The sequence below is a fragment of the Triticum dicoccoides genome, chromosome 2B (genome assembly GCF_002162155.2).
Source record: "Triticum dicoccoides isolate Atlit2015 ecotype Zavitan chromosome 2B, WEW_v2.0, whole genome shotgun sequence".
Lineage (NCBI taxonomy): Eukaryota > Viridiplantae > Streptophyta > Magnoliopsida > Poales > Poaceae > Triticum > Triticum dicoccoides.
In genome coordinates this window covers 30,529,048-30,542,367 of record NC_041383.1, presented here as the reverse complement: position 1 = coordinate 30,542,367, position 13,320 = coordinate 30,529,048, and positions in this window count along the sequence as shown.

The window sequence follows — 13,320 nt, the reverse complement described above, 5'->3', positions numbered from 1 at the left end:
GGTGATGAGGTTAAGGGCGGGCTCGGGCGGCGGCGGTGAGGGCAGGCTCGGGCTCGGGCGGCGGCGACAGGAGTAGGGGAACATGCCGGGAGGGTGGTGGTGGTGGTGGTGAAAGGAGGACTTAGCGAAATTTTGAGCCGGGGGGTGGTTAAGTCGAACTAGCAGTAGCGCTCTAAGGAAAACGCGCTATAGCTAACTTATCTATAGCGCATTTTAGTGAAAAACACTACTGCTAATGGAAGCAGTTATTTCTATTGTTTATCCCAATATCAGTAACGCTTTGTCCTGAAAAAACACTCTAAGTCTAAGCAATGTAAAAACATCAAAAATATACATTGGTCATCATTGATCTTTTTGTGTAGAATCTAAATAGTCAACATGAATCCTCAATGTACCTGTATAGGTACAGGCGAGGATTCATATTGCAACCATAAATCATACACATATAATTCAATGAAGACCAAGTGCTCGAGATAGGTTGAGAAGTAACATATTTAAGGTAGTAAACACCTTGTTTGCTTAGCAGTATGGGACTAAACTTAATTAGTTGCGGTGATACTTAGCAGTAGCGAGTTTTGAGGAAAAACGCTGCTACTAAGTACTTTAGCAGTAGCGCGTCCCTTGAAAGGGCGCTACTACTATATCTAGCCTAGAGGCAACACCGTGGCAATTATAGTAGTAGCGCTCGTTTCACCTAGAGCGCTACTGCTACTAAGATATTAGTAGCGCTGTTTTCAGAAGCTCGCTACTGCTAATTAGCAGTAGTGTCTGTTTTTAAACCACGCTGCGGCTAAGATTCTGTGTATAAGGTTTTCCCTAGTAGTGAGACATGGTTTAAAGTAGGATGAACATAGTATGACATCATTCATATCATGGGCAAACAGATATAAAACAAACATGCTATTTTATCATTGTGTGCGCACGTGAACATAACAACTAGATTACAGATCAAGACCAAAAGAATATCCTTCATCTGTTTTAAACCATGAAAGTTGAAATGATATGTTAAGACAACTGTGTATAAAAGTGATCAGAGTAACTAACATTGGCTGCAAACCAAGTAGCTAAATGAACACATCGCAGTACCAATCAGTTCAAGGCAGGAGGAGTAAGGACTTACAACAACGGCTTGAACTGGTGTGCTCATGCCCTTCATCTTGCTGGTGTGGCAATCCTTGAAGATTTGCACTGCATTCAGTTCAGGTTCTTTTTGGTCCGCACGGGCTTTCCTCTGTATTTGGAACAAGTCAATATAGATACGATAATATGGCACACAAAAAAGAAGGAAGTAGCAGCTATTTCCAAGAGCCTCGCAGTGTGCAAATAGCTACGAGATCCTGTTGTCTGTTGGAATTTCACTTTAGAATGGTTAGTTTTGTTCTTCAAACAGTTAGCCTAGAACAAGATACACTTGTAAGGCACATACATAAATACAAGTTCAATATGTGGTCTGATCAAATACATATAGCCTACCTGATACTTTGGATCAGACCAATGTTTAACGAGGGCTGTCCAGTCTTCATTTGTAATATATTCCACTGGAGATGTTTGGGCGATTTCATTGTTAGCCTTGCCTTCAAAGTGAGATTTTGTAAGGTGGTACCGATACTGTCGTAGAGCAGACTAAAAAAAACATGAGTGCATTCTTGTTTAGTTGCATCATCTTTCGGATCCAACTTGAACCTCATCTGTTGAAAAAAGAATGTGAGTCTTATTAGGAGGAAGCTAGAAAGTATGGGACAGAGCAAGACAATATTACTAATTGCGATGAATAACATTACTTACGGATAAATGGTCAAGGAATGTGTTAAACTGGGTATTGTCTTTCTCATTCCTGTACTGGATCCACGTTGGGAGGATACGTGCATGACACCTAACGGCAACGGCTGCCTCTGATACTAACTTGGCTGACTCTGTAGCATCACGTGGCCTTTTTAAACCTGCCTCAAAATGGATCTCCATTCTTCCTCCTTTAGGTTTTGTTAATCTGTCAAGCATTATCCCTGATATCTGTTTCCGCTTGCGCCGTGGTGCTAGTTCAACAACGAATATGGAAAGTGTTAGTGTACATCAAACTGTGAGAGTACATATAAAGGAGCATGCAACTGTAACTTGACTTGGTCAGGTACCGTCTTGGTGTTGATGCTCATGAGGTTCATCTGATCTTGCTAAGTCCTGTTGTGTCAGCAGTGCTTCAGAAGTAGTGTTAGGTGTGAAGGCAGCTTGGGAACTGGCAAGTTCCGGAGCAAACGAACGAGTAACTGGTTGAAATGCTGGTACAATTGAAGTGGATGCTGCAGCTGGTGGAGCAGGTGATACTGTGTTTGTAGATTTTGCCGGTGGACTTGGACCTTGTGCTGCACTATAAGTACCAGCAGAATCTTGACGGCAGATCCTTTCCGTTTCACCCGACGAGTAACAGCACTCCCTACTATATTATTTTCCTTGCTCTTTTTTGACTTTGCCATGTCAAGCTGTACCCACAACACAAAAGAATAAAATCACTCTTCAGAGCTCATTGATGCATGATACGGACAAGCAATACTTTGATGTAAGACAACCGTATGAGGATGGAATATGTAAGAAAAATAGGACGGCATGGCATATTCACAGCTACGATGTGCAAACTAAGGAGAAGGATTTTCAAGAAAATAGAAGTAATGCAAGCTAGACACCATATGAAAGATGCAACCAATATTACTCTGCCAAGTTAAAAGTGTTTTGTCATAAGTGGAAATTCGAAAAATTAGAAGCAGTACAACGTAGAAATCAATGCAAGATGCAACCACTATCAAACTGCCATGTTAAAAGCGTCCAATCACGAGTGACTGATGCGGGATATACAACAGCAATACTTTGATGTAAGAACATGGCATGATAGATAGATGCAGTGTATTCTAGACACAGAAAGCCATGTCATATGCACATGTATAACGTATAAACTCGGCAGGTGCAATTTAATCAAAATAGAAGAAATACAGGCTAGACAACATAGGAAACATGAAATCAATTATCACACTGTCAACTTAGAGCAAGCACCTACGATGTTGGAGTATGGGAGATGAACTCATCATGTAGACTTGGGACTTCAACTTCATTAGCAGTAGTAGTGGCAAATGTAGAGAGTCTCTGTTTGCGTCAGTGCGGAGGACCACCAACATCCCCTAACTTACTCTTTTCCTTCCTATTTTCTGATATTGCCTTATGAAGTCAAAACCACAAGAAGATGAATAAAATTAGCTCTGCATAACTGGTTGATGCATGATACAGACGAACACTACTTTGATGTAATGCAAGCGCAGGATAGGAGGATGAAATATATACAAAAAAAGACAGCGTTTCATATTCACACGTACGATAGGAGGATGGAATATGTATGAAAAAACAGTAAGCTGAAGGCATTTCAACAAAATTAGAAGAAATGAAAGCTAGGCACCATATGAACATGCAACCAATATCACTCTATCAGGTAAAAAGTGTCTCGTCGTAAGTGCCATTTCAAGAAATTAGAAGCAGTACAAGCTATAAGACAATGAAAGATGCAACCTACATCACAGTCCCAAGTTAAATGTGTCTTATGGGTAAGTGATCGTTGCAGGTATAAGTTGTAAGCTACGCAGATGCAATTCAACATAATCAGAAGCAATACAAACTAGACATCATACGGAAAATGCAACCACATATAATAGTTCCAAGTAAGAGCAAGCACCTGTGATGGTGGAGTAGGGGAGATGTGCTCATCATCTACACAGCTATGTTGACTGTCTAGCCTTGCGCTGTCTTGCGAATCTTGTTGGGAGGATGGCGGAGTAGAATCTGTAGAGAACCTCCATTTCAGTTGCTCGGAAGGACCACCATCATTCAATGCCTTTCCAATTTCCTTCAGCTTCATTGATTTTGCATTGTGAGGTCATACCGACAAGAAAAAGGAATATCATTCGCTCTTCAGAACTCATTCATGCATGATACTGACAAACACTACTCTGATGAAAGGTAAAGTCATGATAAGAGGATGGAATATGTACGAAAAAATGGACGGCTTGACATATTCACACCTATGATGTGGTAACTAAGCAGAAGGCACTTCAACAAATTAGAAACACTGCAAGACACCATATGGAAGGTGCAATCAATATCACTCTACCAAGTTAAAACTGTCTCGTCATAGGTGGCGTTCATCAAACTAGAAGCAATACATGCTAGAAATCATATTCAAGACGCAAACCAATATCACACTGCCAACTTAAAGGTGTCCCATCATAAGTGACTGATGCAGGATACACAAGAAGAATAGTTTCATGTAAGAACATGGTGTGATAGACAGATATAGTATGTACCAAAAACAGGAAAGCATGTCATATTCACATGTATCATGTGTAAGCTAAGCAGATGCAGTTTACACTAATTAGGAGCAATACGAGCTAGACACCATATGCAACATCCAACCAGATATCACACTGCCAAGTTAGAGCAAGCACCTTGGATGGTGGAGTAGGGGAGCGGAGACTTGGACCTTGTAATGCACTATCAGTACAAGGAGAATCGGCACAAATGCTCCGTTTATGTTGCTGCAGAGGACCAGCATCATCGCCTTCCTTACTCTTTTCCTTCCTCTTTCTTGATTTTGCCTTGTCAAGTCAAACCCACAAGAAAAAGGAATAAAATCTGCTCTTCAGAACTCATTGATGCATGATACTGACGAACACTACTTTCATGTAAGGCAGCCGCATGATAGGAGGATGGAATATGTATGAAAAACAGGACGTCGTGACATATTGACATGTATGATGTATAAAGTGTAAACTAAGCACAAGGTGCTTGAACTTGTTAGAATCGATGCAAGCTAGAAACCATATGAAAGATGAAACCAATATCACTCTGCCAAATTAAAAGGGTGCCCTAACAAATGTATTTGACCAAATTAGAAGAAATACATGATAACAGGCTACAAATAATATGCAATATGCAACGAATAAAGGTGACTCATCGTAAGTGATTGATGCAGGATACAGAAGAGAGGTAGTTTCATGTAAGAACAAGGTTAACACATAGATGCAGTGTGTACCAAAAATAGGAAGGCATGTCATATTCACATGTATAGTGTGTAAACTAAGCAGATGCAATTTACCCTAATTAGAAGTGAGGGATTCCTGGACTAGGGGGTGTCCGGATAGCCGAACTATCATCATCGGCCGGACTCCAAGACTATGAAGATACAAGATTGAAGACTTCATCCCGTGTTCGGATGGGACTTTCCTTGGCGTGGAAGGCAAGCTTGGCGATACGGATATGTAGATCTCCTACCATTGTAACCGACTCTGTGTAACCCTAGCCCTCTCCGGTGTCTATATAAACCGGATGGTTTTAGTCCGTAGGACAACAACAATAACAACAATCATACCATAGGCTAGCTTCTAGGGTTTAGCCTCCTTGATCTCGTGGTAGATCTACTCTTGTAACATATACATCATCAATATCAATCAAGCAGGACGTAGGGTTTTACCTCCATCAAGAGGGCCCGAACTTGGGTAAAACATCGTGTCCCTTGTCTCCTGTTACCATCCGCCTAGACGCACAGTTTGGGACCCCCTACCCGAGATCCGCCGGTTTTGACACCGACATTGGTGCTTTCATTGAGAGTTCCTCTGTGTCGTCACCGATAGGCTCGATGGCTCCTTCGATCATCAACAATGACGCGGTCCAGAGTGAGACTTTTCTCCCCGGACAGATCTTCGTATTCGGCGGCTTTGCACTGCAGGCCAATTCGGTTGGCCATCTAGAGCAGATCGAAAGCTACGCCCCTGGCCGTCAGGTCAGATTTGGAAGTCTTAACTTCATGGCTGACATCCGCGGGGACTTGATCTTCAACGAATTCGAGCCACAGCCGAGCGCGCCGCACTGTCATGATGGGCATGATTTAGCTCTGCTGCCGGACAGTGCCCTGGGGGCCGCACACGAAACCGCTCCGACCCTTGATTCGGAGCCGGCCGCGCAGATCGAGGACGGATGGTTAGACACCGCCTCGGGGGCTGCAACCTGTACGGTGATAGAGCCGAACACTGACGTTGTCCCTTCTGAAGCTCGTGACTCCAAGGTGCCGGACTCCTTGCCGGACTCCGAACCTCCCGCGCCCCCACGAATCGAATCCGATTGGGCGCCGATCATGGAGTTCGCCGCCGCGGACATCTTTCAACACTCACCTTTTGGCGACGTTTTGAGCTTGCTGAAATATCTCTCGTTATCAGGAGAGCCCTGGCCGGACTGCGGTCAAGATGATTGGGATGCAGATGACGAAGAAATTCAAGACCCACCCACCACCCACTTAGTAGCCGCTGTCGATGATCTAACCGACATACTAGACTTCGACTCCGACGACATCGACGGTATGGACGACGATGCTGGAGACGACCAAGAACCAGCGCCCACTAGGCACTGGAAAGCCACCTCGTCATACGACATATACATGGTGGATATCCCAAAGGATGGGAATGGCGAAGGAACAGCGGAGGAAGACCCCTCCAAGAAACAGCCCAAGCGCCGTCAGCGGCGCCGCTCTAAATCCCGCCACAGCAAGAATGGCGATTCCAGCACTGGAGATAATAATACCCCAGACAGTGCCGAAGACAACCCCCTCCAGCAAGATTCAGCGCAGAAGGACGGGGATGCCAGCCCTCACAAGAGGGCGGCAGCCGAAGAGGTAGAGGAAGATATTTACATGCGTCCCTCTAGAGACGAGGCAAGCCTGGACGACGACGAATTTGTCGTGCCTGAGGATCCCGTCGAACAAGAGCGTTTCAAACACAGGCTTATGGCCACGGCAAACAGCCTCAAGAAAAAGCAGCAACAGCTTAGAGCTGATCAGGATCTGCTAGCCGACAGATGCACGGAAGTCCTGGCGGCCGAAGAGCATGAGCTCGAACGCCCCTTCAAAAGCTACCCCAAATGCAAGTTGCTCCCCCGATTAGAGGAGGAGGCGTATAAACCTGCATAATCATAGCACAATACGGCTGACCGGCCACCTCGTGGCTGCGACAGAGAGGCCTCTAGGCCCTTCACTATAACCGTACCCCGACACCGCTCGAACAACACAAGGCCACAGGGGAATGCTCCGGACTTGCGAGATATATTGGAGGATAAGGCAAGACAATCAAGATCGATCTACGGATTGCATGGGCGCCCCATGAAACGGGACGACAACCGTCGCGCCGGACACAGTAAGTCCGGCCGGGACGAACACAATAGACAAAGCTCGTTGGAGCTTCGTCGCGAGATAGCCCAATATAGAGGCGCCGCACACCCACTATGCTTCACAGACGAAGTAATGGATCATCAAATCCCCGAAGGGTTTAAATCCGTGAATATCGAATCCTATTACGGTACAACAGACCCCGCAGTTTGGATCGAAGACTATTTCCTTCATATCCACATGGCCCGCGGCGACGATCTTCACGCCATCAAATACCTCCCACTCAAGCTTAAAGGACCAGCTCGGCATTGGCTTAATAGCTTGCCAGCAGAATCAATCGGATGTTGGGAGGACCTGGAAGCCACATTGCTTGATAACTTCCAGGGCACGTATGTGCGACCACCAGATGCTGACGACCTAAGCCACATAATTCAGCAGCCAGACGAATCGGCCAGACAATTCTGGACACGGTTCTTAACTAAGAAAAATCAAATCGTCGACTGTCCGGATGCGGAGGCCCTCGCAGCCTTCAAACATAACATCCGCGACGAGTGGCTTGCCCGGCACCTGGGACAGGAAAAGCTGAAATCCATGGCAGCCCTCACATCACTCATGACCCGCTTTTGCGCGGGGGAGGACAGCTGGCTAGCTCGCAGCAACAACCTCAGCAAAAATTCCGGCAGTCCGGATACCAAGGATCGCAATGGCAGGTCACGTCGCAACAAGAACAAACGCCGCATTAACGGCGACAATAATGAGGATATGGCAGTCAACGCCGGATTCAGAGGCTCGAAACCCAGTCAGCGGAAGAAGCCATTCAAAAGAACTACTACAGGTCCGTCCAATTTGGACCGAATACTCGATCGCTCATGCCAGATACACGGCACCCCCGAAAAGCCAGCCAACCACACCAACAGGGACTGTTGGGTATTCAAGCAGGCAGGCAAGCTAATCACCGAAAACAATGACAAGGGGCTGCATAGCGATGACGAAGAAGATACCCGACCGCCGAACAACAGAGGACAGAAGGGTTTTCCCCCACAAGTGCGGACGGTGAATATGATATACGCAACCCACATACCCAAGAGGGAGGGGAAGCGTGCACTCAGGGACGTATACGCGATGGAGCCAGTCGCCCCGAAGTTCAACCGATGGTCCTCCTACCCGATCACTTTTGATCGAAGGGACCACCCCACCAGCATCCGCCACGGCGGATTCGCCGCATTGGTTTTAGACCCAATCGTCGATGTATTTCACCTCACCAGAGTCCCGATGGACGGCGGCAGCAGCCTGAACCTGCTTTATCAGGACATAGTGTGCAAGATGGGCATAGACCCCTCAAGGATTAAACCCACAAAAACGACCTTCAAAGGTGTCATACCAGGTGTAGAGGCCAATTGTACGGGCTCAGTCACACTTGAAGTGGTCTTCGGATCCTCGGATAACTTCCGAAGCAAGGAGTTAATCTTCGACATAGTTCCGTTCCGCAGCGGCTATCATGCTCTGCTCGGACGGACCGCATTTGCAAAGTTCAACGCGGTGCCGCACTACGCATACCTCAAGCTCAAGATGCCAGGCCCTCGAGGAGTCATCATGGCCAACGGAGGAACATACAGCGGCTCTCGCGGCAGAAGTACAATGCAGCCTCTTAAGGCAATTCTCGAGTCCGGCCGTTAAGGGACCGGACACGGCCAAATGCGCCTGAAGTAACCTACAACAAGACCACCTGGCGCGTTCCGAGCACGCGTAGCAATGTGACCCCAACCCCAGCCCTCGCAAGATCGCAAGACTGGTCCTTCGCGTACATCATTACGCTCTTGAGATACCATGGGCATAGGGGAAGGGGCACGACCACGACAGGCCCAGAATGCGGCTCAACCACATCAGGGGCTCCTAAGTGTGTCATTTCTTTTTTTCCTTTTTTTCTTACCCACAGGACTATGTTTACCAGAGGCCCTGTCCGGCAATAGACCGGCCGAACTCACGATGCAACAGCCAGGGAAGGAGAAAGGCTGCAACGAATATCCAGGTGGTCTCCCTTATGAGCATTTAATCTGTTTTATACATCACTCCGCAGCCTACCCCTGGAGGGGGACATGTTTAACAGTCCCGTCCCTTGCTTATCGCACTATTTGTATCGTTCTGCATTCATAGCAGTACTTCTTGAATAAAACAATGCAACAACTTTTTGCTTATAATTGCATTTCTTTCTTATACATATGTTCATTTACGACCTGTTGCATCCATACACTTTGGTACGGCTGAAAACACCAGGGGCTTATGTTCCCCACATCATGGTGTGATAAGTCCGAACACTTTCACAAGTGCGGCACTCCGAACTTATAGCATTATATGCATCAGCTCCGAATCATGTCTTGGGTCAATAGTTGGGTTTGCCCGGCTCCCATGTTTTGGTACCTTACGTTCGTTGTATCGGCTAAGGTAGCACTGGGAGAACCACTGCGATTGCGCCCCAGTTGAGCTGGGTTAACGCCTCAGTGGAGAAAGCTAAAACTGACCGTCATGATGAGGCGAGAGCTAGTCGCTGTTCGAGAGGTTTTTTCGAGTCCCTAAAGACTTATGCCGCTTAGAGCGAGGAACCGGCTTTGTCCGGCCCAGGCGTAGACAGCGCCCCGAATTCGGCCTTCCGAACACTAGGGGCTTCACCGAAATTTAAAATTATAGAATTCTATGGCTAAGTGAGAGTGTTCAAGCATTATAAGTCCGGTTGCCTAGTTCGTCGTGTTGAGCGCCTCCCTAGATGGACCCAAATATGGGAACAAGAGTGCTCAAATTTATACCGAACACCCCAGCACTCGTGGCATGGGGGCTGAAGCCGACGACTTGCCATCTCTCAGATTTGATAAACAGCCGCACAGAAGGTAATATTTTAAATCAACAAGCGTTGCTTAGCGCATATGAACAAAGTTTTCTGCGCACAGGATAACAAAATGCGAGTTTACTCAAATATTACATTATTGGAGCACTCACCCGCTATAGTGCGGGCACCCTTCAGGACACTCTTGTAATACATCTCGGGCGTGCGATACTCCTTGCCCGGCGGTGGCACGTCCGTCACAAGCTTCTCATCATCCATCTTGCCCCAGTGCACCTTAGCACGGGCAAGGGCCCGACGGGCACCTTCAATACAGGCGGATCGCTTGATGACCTCAACCCATGGACACGCATCCACCAGCCGCCGCACCAGGCCGAAGTAGCTCCCAGGCATGGCCTCATTGGGCCATAGCCGAACTATGAGGCCCTTCATGGCCTGTTCGGCCACCTTGTGGAGCTCGACCAGCTGCTTCAGCTGGTCGCAAAGGGGAACCGGATGTCCGGCCTCAGCATACTGAGACCAGAAGACCTTCTCCGTCGCGCTCCCCTCCTCGGCCCTGTAGAAAGCGGCAGCATCGGACATGCTGCGGGGCAGATCTGCAAACGCTCCTGGAGAGCTCCGAATTCGGGTAAGTAACACGTAATCCACATCCACATGCTTGCTTTGCATGAAAAATGCCTTACCCGGAGCTATTTTCTTCAATGCCTCGATTTCCTGGGGGGCCTTGTAGGCTTCGGCCTTAGCGGCTTTGGCACTCTCAAGAGGCGATGCAAGATCGGACTCTCGAGTCTTCGAGTCACGCTCCAAACTCTCATGTTTTTCCACGAGAGCCTGGAGCTCTTGCCGTACCTCCGCCACCCGTGCCTCCTGCTTCTCTCGCTCGGCGCGCTCTGTGGCTGCATTACATTCGGCCACGGACACTGCCTCCTTCAGGGTCGCCACCTCGTTTGTGGCCCCTACAATACCCACGTTATCCTTGTCATTCTTTTTGCAACCAAATCCTTTTCTGTAAGGTACACCTTTAATAAGGTGCTCCTCACCTTCTTTGTCCTCGAGTTGCTTCTTGGCACGGACGAGCTCGTTCTCGGACCGCTCGAGGTTTTGCTTCAAAGCATTGACCTCCGCAGTCAGTGCGGCAAAGGTCAGCAGGGTAGCCTACAATCCCATATCGACATATTTTTTATGACTCCTGCGTATATCTTTTTAGATCCTCAGTCCGGCTTTTCTTTCCGAACACCGAACCGAGCATCAGGGGCTACTGTCTATGCGGTACTATTTTACATATATTAATATTCTTACCTTAAAGCCTGATAGAAGGCTGCTGCAGGCTTCGGTCAGCCCGCCTTTGGCGAGCTGGACCTTCTGAATCACCGCACTCATGACAGTGCGGTGTTCCTCCTCGATGGAAGCGCCGTTGAGTGCCTCCAGCAAGTTATCCGGCGCCTCCGGTTGGACGGAGGCCGCCAGCGCCACGGTCTTGCCCTTCTTGCGAAGGGGCCGCCCGCCGGACTCCGGAACCACTGCAGGTTCCGGTGCGGAGTCCGGCACGAAGTCCGGGAGGTTGCCCTGTGCTACCTCCGGGTCCTCCTCCTCCGGATGGGTCACTCTCTGGGATTCCACCTCGACGTCATCAGCGTCGTGGGGAGAAGAGGCGGTTGGAAGTGAAGTGCTGTTCACATCCGACGAACCCAAGGACCCGCTCGACGAAGCGGGAAGATCGTCCTTGGGCGGACTGCAGGGTTGTATGCGGCGTTAGAAAGACACCAAGTGGCGAAAAGACAAATCATGAAGTCATTCGGGAGTCCGGATACTTACGATCTCGCCAAGGGCTTGGCCCTCGGAGGCCAATCCTCATCGTCGTCACCGGCGTTGGCAGAACAGTCCGGGGGAAGAGTTCTTCCCTTCTTGGACCCTTCGGCCTCCCTCGTTGGGGAGGCCCTCCTTTTCTTCCCTCCCCCCGCTGGGGGAGAGGCCCTTTTCTTCTTCTCCTCGTCCTCGGGGGAGGAGTCCGCCTCGGAGTCATCGGACACCTGAAAACGGGAACTCTTTCGAGTACCCGTGGCCTCCTTCTTGGCCTTCTTCTCCGGCACCACATGCGGTGCCGGAACCAGCAGCCCCGCCAGATGGGCATCCACTGGGTCTTCTGGCAAGGGGGCCGGACAGTTAGTCTGCTCGGCCTTCTTCAGCCAGTCCTGTCAAAGGAAAGGGAGTTTAGATCCCGCATAGAGTCAAACTATGAAAAACAAGTATTCCGTAAAGGGTAAAATCATTTACCTCGTCAGCCTGACGCTGCGAGCGGAATCCGCGATCTTCGGTAGCGCATGCGGGGGCCTCGGCGCCCTTAAAAAGCACCTTCCAGGCATCTTCGTACCTAGTGTCGAAGATCCCGCTCAAGGTTCAGTGCTGAGCCGGATCGAACTCCCACAGTTTAAAGGCCCGTTGTTGGCACGGGAGGATCCGGCGGATGAGCATGACCTGGACGACGTTGACAAGCTTGAGCTTCTTGTCCACCAGCTTCTAGATACAGGCTTGGAGTCCGGTCAGCTCCTCCAAATCGCCCCAAGTCAGGCCACTCTCCTTCCAAGAGGTGAGCCGTGTGGGGATGCCATATCTGAATTCGGGGGCCGCTGCCCATTTAGGGTCACGCGGCTCGGTGATGTAGAACCACCCCGATTGCCACCCCTTGATGGTTTCCACGAAGGCGCCCTCGAGCCAAGTAACGTTGGGTATCTTGCCCACCATGGCGCCTCCGCATTCCGCTTGATTCCCCTTCACGACCTTCAGCTTGACATTGAAGATCTTGAGCCACAAGCCGAAGTGGGGCTGGATGCAGAGGAAGGACTCGCACACGACGATAAACGCCGAAATGTTGAGGATGAAATTTGGGGCCAGATCATGGAAATCCAGGCCGTAGTAGAACATGAGCCCCTGGACAAAGGGGTGAAGTGGGAAGCCCAGTCCGCGGAGGAAATGGGGAAGGAATACCACCCTCTCATGGGGCCTGGGGGTGGGGATGAGCTGCCCCTTGTTGGGGAGCCGGTGCGCGATGTCGCTGGACAGGTATCCGGCACCGCGCAGCCTCTCGATGTGCCCCTTCGTAATGGAGGAGGCCATCCATTTGCCTCCCTCTCTGGACATGGCTGAAGGAGGTCGAGGCGAGATGTGCGGACTTGGGCGCTGGAGCTCGAGTGCGCGGAGATGGATAAGCAAAGGAGGAAGAAGGCGTAGGTGAAAAGGTGGATCCTTATCCCCTTATATATGGACGGACGAAACTATGCGTCCCCACCGGCCTGGTAAA